The sequence below is a fragment of the Anarhichas minor genome, unplaced genomic scaffold, assembly GCF_050575085.1.
Source record: "Anarhichas minor isolate MPS153535 unplaced genomic scaffold, ASM5057508v1 ptg000136l, whole genome shotgun sequence".
In the NCBI taxonomy this organism is placed as follows: Eukaryota; Metazoa; Chordata; class Actinopteri; order Perciformes; family Anarhichadidae; genus Anarhichas; species Anarhichas minor.
In genome coordinates, this window is record NW_027466582.1 from 4,348,053 (window position 1) to 4,362,717 (window position 14,665).

A 14,665-nucleotide genomic window follows, 5' to 3' on the forward strand; every position below is an offset into this window, starting at 1 on the left:
AATAAGATACATTTCAGACTAATTGCTATTTGATAATGCTATTCCACAAATACGGTTAACCCTTCATTCTCTGAATATCTCGGTTGCCACAGTCACAACTGGGACCAACCCCAATGCAGTAACCACACGTCTCAAACAAACAGGACTGCATTTCCCAGACATCTTTGTGAACCAATTTCCAGAATGAACCCTGTGCATGAAACCAAAACCCTTTGATATCAGTGAAAAAACGAGCGTGTTCCAGTGTTGCTGCATGGGGACGGGACACACACACACACACACACACACACACACGACATCAACAACGATCCAAAAAACTGCTTAAAATGAAAATGACGGACGTTTGAAGAAGTCTTTAAACGCAACGATTACGTGATTAGAACTTACACCAGGAAATGCAACCACCACCAGCAACTCGAACAAACCGACCTTTTAAAACATGTTCACGCTGGTTTAACTTGAGCTAAGCGTCTCCATTGAAGCTGTGACGCAAACCACACGAAACACAGACGTGAGAGTAGTTTAGGTGATGATAACCGCCATGAAGAGCGGTAACGCTACAATAACGCTACAATAACGCTGCATTCAAGGTATGACTGCGACTCCAGATAACGGATTTCATTGGGAAACGTGACCATTTCCGAAAAAATCACCGTGGTTGTTCGTGCAGGTTGAGCACCGACATATGTAACGTTACCGCAACAAAGTAGACATTAGAAAACGCTAAATATCCCGAAAAGCATTGAAGCAGTCGCTAATATATAAACCACGTGATTTAAAACATGGTAAAAAAAAATTAAACGTTACCTGTTTGTGATTTTCAACGATGCGTGTTGGGGGAACTTTTCGAAACGTGGCCTCTCACTCCGTTCTCCTCCAAAAAATAACGTACGTCCCACTATCTCAACCTCCAAAAAAATCTCCCACTACAGTCCACACACGGGAAATCTGGCCAGGGCTCAAAAGCAGACGTGTCCATCATCCTTAAGACCCGCCCCCCATACAGTTAAAAACATCCTTTAGCGCTCGCTCATTGGCTCAGAGGGGACACTGTATTATATCCTGAGATGTGATTGGTCGCCCGCGCTGTCCATACACGTCGGAGGGACGTTGGAGGCAGATGTGGCAGTGCTATGTTGGCGAGGTAGCTCCCCCTAGAGGACGTATGGCATCACTGCAATGTGGTGAGGATGTAGTTTACTGTTTTATTTAGTTTAGTCACGTTTAGTCTGGAATTTTAACAGGAAATTGGTGATCTGAAGAGCAGGTTACATTTTTTTTATTATCATTTAGTTTTTTTAATCAGTGTCCTTTAATTGATTTCTTGCCAGAATAAATCCAAAATGATGTTTTAACAGAATTCCCAGGTGTCTTTGGTCTCCTGTTTGCAGGCTACTTTTTAAATATATATTTATTTTTTTCATTCATATTTTACTTGCATTTAGTATTAATAGAGGTTGATGAAGCTCATCTGGTTTTTTTTCTTTGTTTGTTCGTTTTTGTCTGCTTTGACTTTGCTAACGATATTTTCTCAGCCAGTTCAGAACTTACAATTCCTCTCACACCGTTCACGCGAGACACATTGCCGATTAATATACAACACAAACAGTTTAATTCCAACGTGGTGCCAAGCCAGCATTTGAGAAACACTGCAGTGCAGTGACATGAATATTTATGGTCGGTTTGTCAGCCGTGACCCCTTGATGTAGCTACCTTTGGAAACCGTTAGGTGTTCTGTAAGTCACACAGTGCGGAGACATTTTAAGTTTGGAGCACTGATCTCTTTAAATGCACACTTGACGATGGGCACATTACCTGACTATAATTACTTCTTCCACACTTATTCTTTCTCTTCTGAACTCATTCTTACTCACACGCAAAGGACACACTTGTCATTGCATAACATACGGCATGGCTTCTGCCACTGCACACACACACACACACACACACACGCCTCTTACATACTGTATACCAACACCCCCACCCAGATTAGCTCAAGTAATTGGCTTATAGTGTAAAGCAGCGTGGAGATTTGACATCTATAAAAGCGGTGGAGTAAACAACCGCATAGGAACATCATCTATAGACTAATATATATAACTATAGGAGAGAGTGAGTGAAATACTAATAATACTTACTCATTAAAATCTTTTGAGACAAAAACTGGCAACATAAAATTTGATTGTAAGCTGAAAGAATCACATTGTGCAGCAGGTAGCGTGTGTTTCAGTGGACTCACCATTAGTAGAGCAGCATGGATCCAGCAGAGAAGCACAGCCGACCAATGGAGCGAGCGCACACACACAAACACACAGAGGAAAACAGAATATCAGACGTTTATTTGAACCCTGAACACATTTAAATGTTTATTTTATGAGCGGCATCCGCTACAGTTGCAAACCGAATGACGGGTTTTGATATAATTTCCCCCCAATTACATTACAGAGATCAAACCGTTTGGCTGCAGTTACATGATCCCTACATTCTTAAGAGAATGAGGCATGAAGTGACGCATCTGACTCCCGTCTACCTGTGAGTCTGAGCATCCAGACCAGCCATGAGAAGAAAAGAAAGAAAAGAAACACGCAGCACATCTCCTCTGTGGCGTGACAACAAACAGCCAGGTATCAGTCTAACGTTATTGACGCAAGATCCACATGTTAGGAGGGTGAAAGGAAACACACCCACACTGGTGGATTTAATCACACAAATAACACAGGGCTGATTGAATTAAGGTCTCCTCCATCTGTCCCTGAAGCCACCGACCCTTTCGGCCTCACAAGTCCTTAAATTCAATTGCAACCTTCTGAGGAGGAAGCACAACAGAACAGCTTGACCTTCATCAGTCAGTTTCATGATAAAACCAACACCGGCTGCCTGGAGGCTTGCATCACTTCATCAACAGTGAAACACGTGAGAGCAGTTTCTATAGAGAACCAAGGAGACTCAAATTAAAATGTAAAATCTGCTACATAAGTGATAACGGACCGATTATATCAGTGTGACTTCACACAACCACGTAGATTTAATTGTAGAGCACTGACTTCATCATCTTGGTCGTCTTGTACTTTATTTTACCGCAGTCACAAGCTGTAACATTTAAAACACCGATAAGGTCACAATGAAGACACAAAAGCCAGAAATATAAGGCCACCACAGAGCTACTGCATGCTGTTCCAGATCTCTACGTTGTACGAAAAATAAGTAAAGAAAGTCAGAAAGGTGTACCTGATCAAAAGTCCCATATTGCAGAAATAGTTCCCACACTGAGAGACCTAATCAGCCTTATCTAAGATCTCTGCTACTCTCTCTCTCTCTCTTTCTTCTCAGCTATGTCTCTCCACCTCCTGTGTCACCCCAACAGAAACCCTTCAGCACACACAACAGTTGCCTCTTTGCCTCACGCTGAACGCCGGGTCTCTCAGAGTGGAGCTGATTTAAAACCCTCGCCGTCAACCAAACAGATTGACCAACAGTGTCGATAGGCGTAACAGGCTTGGCTGTCAGATAGGCAGCGTCCTACAGCCAGGGAGCTATGCAGCAGGGCCGGCTGTGCGGTTTTCTCATGCAGGCATGAGATCAAGCCAGCGCAGATTCTCCAGAGGATTAGTGGCGAGCCCTTCTGAGGGGAATTACCGCGACACAGCCATCTGGACAGCAAAACATTGCCCACTGCACCAACTGTCGAGCCAAGTCTGTGCACAGATGGAACGGGCAGATATTGCGCGGTCATTCTTCTACCTTGACCTGAGAACAGCCAAATCCTTCAACCCTGTACTCTGGTTTTTAGAAACGTGGGAGCTGAATCATTCACAAAGGGAATATAAATAGTAATTCATAATCAGTCTGAGCTTTGTGACACGAGATCAAAGAGACTTTTGTTGAATAATTGAAGATTATAAAGTTACGTTTCTCTAGTTTGGATACCAAACTTGAGAATGTCCTTTGCATGGCATGTATCTTCATGAAAAACTCAATTTTATAGCGCTCGTGTGCAGGAATTTTGGTCTCCGGAGTGCCTACTAACCCACAGACTGTAATGTAAGACAGCCTGGTCCGTATTTTGTGGTCTGCATCGATCACAAAATGTTATGTGATTCAACAAGTCATTCAGATTTGGCTCCTCTTCCTATGTCTCTTGCAAGCTCATTATGATACACCATCCCCATCTGAGTATCTCCACCCACAGCCTGAGAACTACCTTTGCAAAGGTGCCATATTTGTTTCTCGCAAGCCAATCAGAGCAGACCGGGCTTTTTCAGGAGGAGGCTCTTAAAGAGACAGGCGCTAAAACGGAGCGTTTCAGACAGAGGGTAAAAACAGGTATATTCAGACAGACGGTATAAGAATAAATATGTTTTTTTTTTAAACATTAAAGTATGCAAACATGATCTAGTAGAAACCCAAAATACAAGTGTGAACCTGAAAATGAGTGCGATGTGTCCCCTTTAAAGCTTTTGTGAAACATCAGCTGACGAGATATTCAGCCAGGGGATGCTACAAATTTACAAACTTCATTATTGAAGTGAACATGCAACCAGTACATTTCACATGCTCCATAAGAAGTTAGCTGACTTCATTAAAATAACATTAGTTAACTCCGCTAATGCCACCACACCCTCACTGCCCACTAGCCTGTTCACTTGAGTGAAGTCTATGTTTAACTTTGTAATCGGTGTATCAAAGGAAAAAACATATATTTTCTTTTACTATTAATACTGGGAAAGTTCCAAAAGCTTATTTTTACTCTGCACAAATGATGCACAAATAAACACATATCGGGATAATCATTTTCAACAGAAGCACAATAAAACTCTCACCACATTCCTCAGTTTTCATGATACCTATTGCCTGTGCTCTCATCTGAACCCATTATGCCTACAGTATTATATATAAAGAGACGCAAATTTACACACCCTGCCCGAAGACATGCACACACACTTTCAACCCCTGCGCTCAAAACATACGAATACAACACACGCACATCAAACTGTAGTTTACCTGACTATCACTTTATAATCAGCTGGAACAAGCTGCTTGACTGGATTGAGCATTTCCTCGCATGACTCCGCTTCCCTCACTCGCTCTGTCTTCTCGTGTGTCGCGCAAATAACACAAGACACTGAACAAATACTTCTCTCTCAATTCAGACCTGTTTGTTTTATGTAAAGTCAACCATGACGACCTTCCCCTCTCTCTCTCTCTCTCTCTCTCTCTCTCTCTCTCTCTCTCTCTCTCTCTTCCTCTTGTATGTCTTTGTGTTTGTCGTAACTCTAAACTCCAGGATCAGGTGTCAGCCAAAGGTAGAGAGAGAAAGACCTTATTAAAGTGAAGCGACCTGGTCAGAAAGATAAAGGATGTTGAGAGAAGAGTGGGCATGCAATAGAGAGAAGGAGCTTTTTGCAGGGTGCACCCATGGACCCATGGATGGCACCTCATCCTTATCCCTGGCAGTAACAGGGACAGGGTAATACAATGTTACTCTGAAACTTGTTCTTCAACCATCACTACACCTGTGCTACAAGAGTGTGCCTTTAATTGAATGTTTCAGCTGTGTTTTTGTGTGTACTTGTATTAATCAGGTTCAGGGTGACGCTTAAGAGAATTAATGTAAGGCCGTTCAATGTCCTCCTATGTGACAAAAGAAAGTGTGTGTGTGTGTGTGTGTGTGTGTGTGTGTGTGTGTGTGTGTGTGTGTGTGTGTGTGTGTGTGTGTGTGACACACACACAAACAGTAATAGGTGTGTCTTGATTTAAGAAAAGCTTAAGCAGAAAAATACACAAAAGTTTGTTTGTTTTGCACGATCACAAGTTTGAGTACGGCAGCTGTCCAGCACCTCAAACCAACAAACCACGAGCAGCCTCTCAATAGAAGCTCTGTGTTGTCCTGTGTTGTACCGTGTCAACATGCATTAGGAGCCTGTAATTGCGAGCATATTAAGTTTGACCCACATAATTACACATTAATTAAGCGTCTTGTAAAATGAAGTCAACCACGTCTCTCTATCTCGTAACTTTGTGACCAGGTGTGACCTGAATGCACCACAACAGAAGAGGTAGTACTCATATCATCTATAAATATGTAGTAGTATAACAGTAGTATGTAAATGCACAAAAGTTTTCCATCAAACTTTACTTAGAGTATCACAAATACAAGTGCTCATTTTGCCGTATGGCCCATTTTGGAACAACACATCTAATATTATTGGAATATGATTATTGATGCATCAACGATTTTCATAAAATGGGGTTAGTATTAGTGTTTGTATAAAATATTTGTTACACCTGCTCTATCCAATTGAATATGTGCTTTATTGGCACAAATGTAACAAAAACAATATTGCCAAAGCGTCAAGTAAGTTTATAATAATGAGTTTATTAAAAGGTATACTTCCTAAAATGAAGAACGTAGCAGTGTGCCAGTACCTTTACAGGGTCTGGGTAGTTGTGTATTTAGGTCCTACATTCGACCCTCCATCACACAATGAGTATCAGTATCAGTTGTTCTAAGAGCACGTAGTTATTACAAATTTAAAATAACATAATCGTATACAGCAACCTCGTTATAATAGCAAAATGTGATCATTAAATGATCTACAAATCAAATAATGTATGAGTCAGGTGTTAATAAACTAGATACATTTAAGGCCCGTAGCCATCTGTATGTTTTATTGTATAATGCTGATTATTTTTTACTTAAAAAATTTAATGATTTGTCACAGTTTCTTTCTTTATCTCAAGGCCCTGTTGACCTCACTGACAGCCTGTATAATCTATAATACTGACAGACCACTAGAGGTCAGCAGCTCCTCTTTACATCTTGAGTCTCATCTGAATCCATGACAGAAAAAGGGAGGAAAAACCTCTTGAAAACACAGTGATGTCCTGAAGAGAGCAGATTATCTTCATTTAAGAACAAAGACTTGAATTAATTTGTCCGTGAGAAGAGCCTCGTTTTCCTCAAGCGGAAGACCACTGGATGTGGTTTGGTTTTTCATTCTTTCACACTCTACACAAAGTCACACAGTCAAGCCTTCCCCATAAAAAAATGTGAGCAATTTTGTGTATTTCACACCAAAAGAGTTCAGAGGAAACACATCTCACCCCAGATAAACAGCTGATCATGCTTGTGAGACACCCGGCTCATGTCACAAGATGTCCCTGTTACTGACTTAAAGAAATTAATGAAATTAAATCTGAAAAACATTTATGTTGTTATTGTTAAACTGGTTAAAACGACGCTATTATGTCACAGAGATTCATTATTATTACTTGACTTTGACTCTTCATGTAACCACTGACCCGTATATAATACATAACCCATCCCATATTTATTCAAACTTCATGACCCATTTAAACTGACATCTTTGAATCACGTTTTCTAAAACAATTATCTTGATTAAATTAGTTACAATTAAAAATGAAATTTCTCTGAAAGTTTCCATCACTTTCAGTTTGATTTCAGTTTCGTTATTGCTTTGCTTTTATTCTGCAAACACATGCAACACAAATGTCTAAACTTACAGATATAATTATCAATCTTCACTTTGATGATGAAGAAAGATTAAGAATATTGAGCAATGCTGTTTATTTCAGCTGGAGGATATTTCCAGTTTACTTTTACTTTTACATCCGATCCCTCCAGACCCCCACATGTCTCAGACACAGTGTTTCCGGTCTCAAATAGAAACAGTGGAGAGAACCTCATCCTCCTGTATCCATGGATAAGTGTGATCTCTCGACACTTAGAAGGACGTTTTCTTGACATCCTTTAAAAGAAAAATGGTGAAACACTCTACCAGTCACTATCGCCCATATCTACAGACGCTACACGATATTGAAGGGGAGTGTGTTTCCTTTAAGTGTTCCTTGAATCAGAGGACTACATCCACACCTGTGATCAACATTACTCCACCCCTGATAAAACCAGCCTGGGCAAAGCCATAACCTCGCCCTCCTGACTTGTCCATCGGTGCACCAGGACTCAAATGAGGCCAAAGTCCTTTCATGTTGGCCTTGTCAAAGCTTTATTATTCTCCATCACACTAGATATCATTTTAGATTAAACATTCGTCACATAACAACAAGTCACAATATGAATAGAATTCCTATATAATGGTAATGGGGGGCTGCTCCAAAGTCGAGGCTCAAACTACATTATTACGAATTTATAATAACTACACGCTATGAAGCATTAGTTAAGTATGACTAAATACATATTTCATCCTTTCTAAAGCATTTCTCATACATTCCAACGCATTACCATGCAATTCATAAAAACAGTTAGAAATGTTTGCTTCTTTATTACTAACCTCGTTTATTCGTGATTATATCCAGTTTATCTATGCCTTACAGAAGACTTATAAATTACATTGAAAGCCATCACTGCCTCCAAACACACACAAGTCTCAGTTATCTTCTCAAAAAATATAGCAAATACACACAACACTAAGTGATAAAGAACATATCAATATGTATTACAACATGCAAACCATGTACTCTTACATATAGTTACCTCTCAGGCATACATTCATGTAAAAACAAACAAACAGACATAAAATGATACGATCGAAATGAAAACAAATATAAAATGCATAAATAAATACAACTCACAATAACGCTGAATCAGTGGAGCCCTGAGCTTGTTTCTCTGAAACGAGACGGTCCATCTGGGGGTAATGCGAGACAATGACACCCGAAATCTGTTCCTTATGTCCAGTCTACTCCGTCATTTAGTTTTGATTGATGTCACTGCAGAACATCCCGCTTCACAGAGAGGATGTGTGAAATGGAAGCAGAGTTTTCAGTGCTTTAGTGGCGATCTCAGGATATTCAGCCTTGATTTTAATCCCAAACACCAGCAGAGTTGTTGTCTCAAACATACTTTTAAGTCCACCGTCATTTACAATCTCCAGCAGCTGATCTTCCTCTGTCACCACATATTCTGCAGAGCGGACTTGGAGCGTCAGAATTACTCCTGATATTTAATCGGACTCCTGATATTGTCTGTTAGATGAAGCTTTCTTTTAGTTGGAAGTTGTAGCTCTTCTTCTGTCTCATTAGTGGTCTGTCCTCTTTGCAAAGAAGCTCTCCAAAAGTGTTTTACTCATTTTTGCTAGTTTGTGGGCTTAACTTTTGAGGTAACGTATCACGTGACCGAGACAAGCGTCTTGACATGTCAAGAGGCACAGAAGGATGAAATTGCGAGAGAATCCGGTCATTTTTCAAAATAAAACTTCTTTCAGACTCTGATAATCAATACAACGGAAATAATATATTTATTCTTTCTGTGCAGCCGGTACCAAATGATCTACGGTCCGGTATCTGTGGTCCCAAACCAACGGTCTAGATTCCAAGACTATTACTGACGTTTGCATAGCAACAGCTTCATTTGAATTCGTATTGTCCAGGCCTGAATGTACCATGATTGCAATTACGCATAGCTTCAGCAACACATTGTCCTCCTTCACTGATTGTAGCGGACCCCAGCCGGACAATGGTGAAGCGTACTGATGTTTCAGAGGCCTTTATTCATGTTCAACCGTTGACTTTTATTTTGAACACAAATTTACTTTTCTCCTTTCTCCAGAAAACACCGTAAGAGCTACGGAACAGATACAAAAATAAATTAGCTCTTATGAGTTTAAACATTCAGAAAATAACATTTAAATATACATGGGAGCATATATTAATGCTTCAACCAGATGCCAATGCCAGCTCAAAACCACAGCCTAGTCATTTAGCTATATCTGTTAAGCTAACATTAGCATCCAGTTGAAACACCAACACATCAAACACAATGAACACACAATACCTTGTTCCCGTTCCAGCTAGGTGCTTAACCGTTAATTATTAAACTCTTATTGCGGAGTAATATATTTATAATACTTTTCCTTTTAGTCTGTACCGTGAATTTCATACTTTTCTTGTGGCGAAGTCAAGCTAACATACTCTGACGAGATTTGGATCGGCTTCTGGTTTCGCCAAAAAAGATTTCAAAATAAAGGACCCAAAACGTAAAACGGGACTTACAAAATAAAGGCTAGCAGGAAGTGAGTAACTTAAGTAACTTCTAATTAAAAGGTTAGTAGGAAACATTCACAGAACCTCTTAAGAGTCCTTTACACTGATCAATAGCTTTACCAATGGGTTTCTAATCTACCCACAAACCAACTACTTTCTAACTACTGATACTAGTTACCTGCTGATACGTGACGTAAAAGGGGCGTGGTTACCTTTGCTGCATGCGCACTGTACTTCAGCTATAAAATACTTCTCACATCGCCAGCAGAGCAGAGACAACCCCCCAAAGCCGTTCGACCAACATCTCCACCGTCTTCCACGAAATCAACTCTACTTGGTAAGTTTCTTCTCTTGATAACTATATGAATACCAACTTACAGCAGGAGAATTCGCATCACTTACAGTTAAAATAAAGACTGTATACATCAATTATTATTCTCCGTTTTGACATTTAACTGGATGGATAATAAATAATTTCATGTTTTTTTATTTGAGTGAACTCTCATTTCACTCAAATAAAGGCTGCATTACAGAATAACTGATATAACATAAAGCTTTTTGAAATAAGTGCACAAATAAAGTACTCAGCTCTATTCCTCTCTGTTAACATCATAGGATTCTGATCTCATTGGGCTCTTAATTAGCTTACTTTCTGTGACTTCATTTCGGATTTGAGTGTGTACGTTTGATAAAAACAGTTATGCTTTGTCTTCCAGTGGCCTCTTAACATGAGACATATTGGTGTTACACTGTCCGTGGGAATAATTCACCTGTAATAGTCTGTCCATTCTTGGCTAAATGTCAAATAACTTCTCTGACTCACGAAATTATTCTCCTGCTCATAATTGTAGTTCAGGGGTCACTAACTGGCGGACACAAAGACTGAAAGTGTTTACCCTTTCTACCAGTAGATGGCAGTATAAATACCCATGTATATCACAATGTCAACAGGCTTCTCAGAGCGGTTACTTTTAAATTCAACTAGAAGCTTTACCATAAACACACCTTTGTGTCAAACAACAAACAAAACTCCTTTTTATTATTAGCATACAAAAAAGTGTGCTTTTACATGTACATTCTCATATTGAATAAACCTTTTCTTGTGTGTTTCACAGTGATGGCATTTTCATCCCCATCAAAATTCCAGACAACAGATGACCCGAAAACCAAATCACTCATACAGGCCTGTCAACTACTTACCGTAAGTTCAACTGCTCTTACTTATACAACATAATTATTAAAGATACCTTCTATCACATTGTTGTAATGTACTTACATTCTGCTGTGTTTGCTCTATTTCCTTACAGTATAGCTGTGGAGATGTTTCAGTCGCCAGAACTAAACTGTACGCTACATGCCTACAGACATGTAGTAATGTCACAACGCACATGGTCAACCAGGACAAAGAGAAGTATAAACTTGAAAGACAAGTGCGATACCTGCGCAAACAGCTGGAAAAGGCAAACCAGGAAAACAAAAAACTGGAATCTAAACTGGATGAGCCGAACACAGCGCAGGCCTGCTTTCCAGATGGTAACTATTATCGTACCTGCTGTTCACTATACTCATTCCATTCCATAATTACAAACTTCTCTTATATACACTTGATACTAAGCCTACACGCAGTAAACATATTTGACGCTCTGTTTACTTGTGCTTCTCAGACATCACAGATGAAGAGATGTCGGCTGGCGTAATAGACCCTAGTGCAGCAGAGCCCAGACCTACAGCAGAAGCAGAGCCCAGACTACAGCAGAAGCAGAGCCCAGACCTACAGCAGAAGCAGAGCCCAGACCTACAGCAGAAGCAGAGCCCAAACCTACAGCAGAAGCAGAGCCCAGACCTACAGCAGAAGCAGAGCCCACATCTACAGCTGTCTAACAATCTGCAAACATGCACACACACTTTTATACTTTTTTAAACATTTTTCCTTTTTAATATAGATGTAAAATATTTTTTTTGACACTTAAACAATAAACAGCTTTCCAACCTTGACTGTCACTTGCTGATGTGCCACTTTCATATTGTATTTGCTCTTGTCTTGTACAATTAGGAAAAAAATCTTAAAGGGGCAAACTTTCTGTATCTGTGTACTTCACACAGCAGCCAACTACTCCCACAATATGTATGCATAATAGAGAACCTAAACATTTGAGTGATTACAAATTCTAAAAAGCTTGACGTTTCAGTGGACGTGGTGTCAAGTCATTTTACAGTGTATAGCTTTGGCGCCACATGATGGCGCCAAAGCTATTTTTGTTTCAAACGAATAATAGCTGTGGCGCCATCATGTGGTTATAAGAATAGAATAGAATATAAATATACTTTATCCATCCCAAAGGGGAAATTTGTCTGTGGCAGCAGCAAACAAGGTTACACAATAAAATAAAAAATATTAAGTATGGAAAATGCACAATATATACAATATAATAAAATAACAGAGCAGGACCTATTAAATTAAACGAAAAAAAAGTAAAGAAAAATGCACAGTATATACACTAAATAGAATCGTATTAAATTAACTAAGTCGGAAAAAATAACAAAACAGTAGTGCACAAGATCACCAACCGCAGCAACAACAGTGTAGCAGTGTTATAGTCTTGTGTTTGATTTGGCCAGAGTTGATTTATTATAGAGTCTAATGGCAGAGGGAAGGAATGTTCTCCTGTATCGGTCCTTGTGACAGCGGAGCTGAATCAGTCTGTTGGAGAAAGTGCTCCGCTGTCCCTGCAGGAGGTGGTGAAGAGGTTGGTCCGGGTTATCCAATATGGATAATAGTTTCTTCAGTGTCCTCCTCTCCACTACCTCTTCCAGATAGTCTTGTTTGCAGCCAATGATGGAGCCGGCCTTCTTAACCAGTTTGTTAAGTCTGTTGGTGTCTCCGGCTCCAATGCTGCTCCCCCAGCAGACTACGGAGAAGTACAGTGCACTGACCACAACAGACTGGTAGAACATCTCCAACATCTTGCTGTACACGTTGAAGGATCGAAGTTTCCTCAAGAAAAAGAGTCAACTCATCCCCTTCTTGTACACAGCGTTGATGTTGGTCTTCCAGTTCAGTCTGCTGTCGATGGAGACACCCAGGTACTTGTACTCCTCCACCATGTCCACATCCTCTCCCAGAACTTTCACCGGTTGTGGAGCCGTCGTCTTCCTCCTGAAGTCGACCACCATCTCTCTGATCTTGGTCACGTTCAGACGCAGGTGATTTCTACCGGCCCACTCTACAAAGTCATCCACAACTGCCCTGTACAAAATGGAACTATACATTCTGTCATTTGTCCTCGACTCTTCCTGCTTTGAGTCACTCAGTGATTGGCAGAGCTACCTGCACAAACAGCTGTCAGTTTTGACACCTGCATTAACTTTGACAGTCTGTTATGTTACAAAACCTGAAGCGCATTCACACACATTGACCTTTACAGCCTGACATTTATGCTTCTATCGAAGCTACACTCAACACATTTGAGGCTTAAGACCTGGCAACATGACCTGGCTACGCCGCTGGTACCACAGGAAATACCGTCTAACTCGAGCACGCAGTGTCTGATGGTCACTTCATGTAACCACTGACCAGTATATAATACATAACCCATCCCATATTTATTCAAACTTCATGACCCATTTAAACTGACATCTTTGAATCACGTTTTCTAAAACAATTATTTTGATTAAATTAGTTACAATTAAAAATGAAATTTCTCTGAAAGTTTCCATCACTTTCAGTTTGATTTCAGTTTCGTTATTGAAGAAAGATTAAGAATATTGAGCAATGCTGTTTATTTCAGCTGGAGGATATTTCCAGTTTACTTTTACTTTTACATCCGATCCCTCCAGACCCCCACATGTCTCAGACACAGTGTTTCCGGTCTCAAATAGAAACAGTGGAGAGAACCTCATCCTCCTGTATCCATGGATAAGTGTGATCTCTCGACACTTAGAAGGACGTTTTCTTGACATCCTTTAAAAGAAAAATGGTGAAACACTCTACCAGTCACTATCGCCCATATCTACAGACGCTACACGATATTGAAGGGGAGTGTGTTTCCTTTAAGTGTTCCTTGAATCAGAGGACTACATCCACACCTGTGATCAACATTACTCCACCCCTGATAAAACCAGCCTGGGCAAAGCCATAACCTCGCCCTCCTGACTTGTCCATCGGTGCGCCAGGACTCAAATGAGGCCAAAGTCCTTTCATGTTGGCCTTCTCAACCTATCTCCACACTGAGTACAGATATTAAATCATGGACACGTGGCCACAAACACACAACATAAATTCAATGAATGCCTGCTTCAGTATGTTTTAGGTAAATATTGTAAATTAGATGATTTGTAATACAAAAAGCTGATCTGTGCTTCTAGTGACTGTTTTCTATATTGATTGCATTTTTGGGTTTCTATTGGATTAACAATTAAAAGAGGGAATACAGCAGACTAAACATGAAACCGTAACAAGCTCCTTCAAAATCGGCCTTCTCCTACTTTACTATTACATTCAAGTTGTTAAACTTTATGTCACCCTGTTGTATATTTTCTTCAATTGATTGTCTGTAATGATTTTGCCCTCGGGCAAAAAGTGAGGAAATTTGAACCTGACTAGATTAGCTGGAGTATTGAAAACCTGTGTGGGTGTGCGGCC

At 40.1% G+C, this 14,665-nt stretch overlaps 1 protein-coding gene across 3 annotated transcripts in view; it reads right to left on the bottom strand.

Moving 5' to 3' along the window:
• Positions 1 to 942, bottom strand: part of epb41l2 (erythrocyte membrane protein band 4.1 like 2) — a 41,889-nt gene extending 40,947 nt beyond the window's left edge. For all 3 annotated transcript variants that reach the window (XM_076083902.1, XM_076083903.1, XM_076083900.1), the window contains exon 1: positions 808 to 942. The gene's annotated coding sequence lies outside the window, so the exon portion shown is untranslated. The remainder of the gene's footprint in view (positions 1 to 807) is intronic.
• Positions 943 to 14,665: the final 13,723 nt, after the last annotated feature.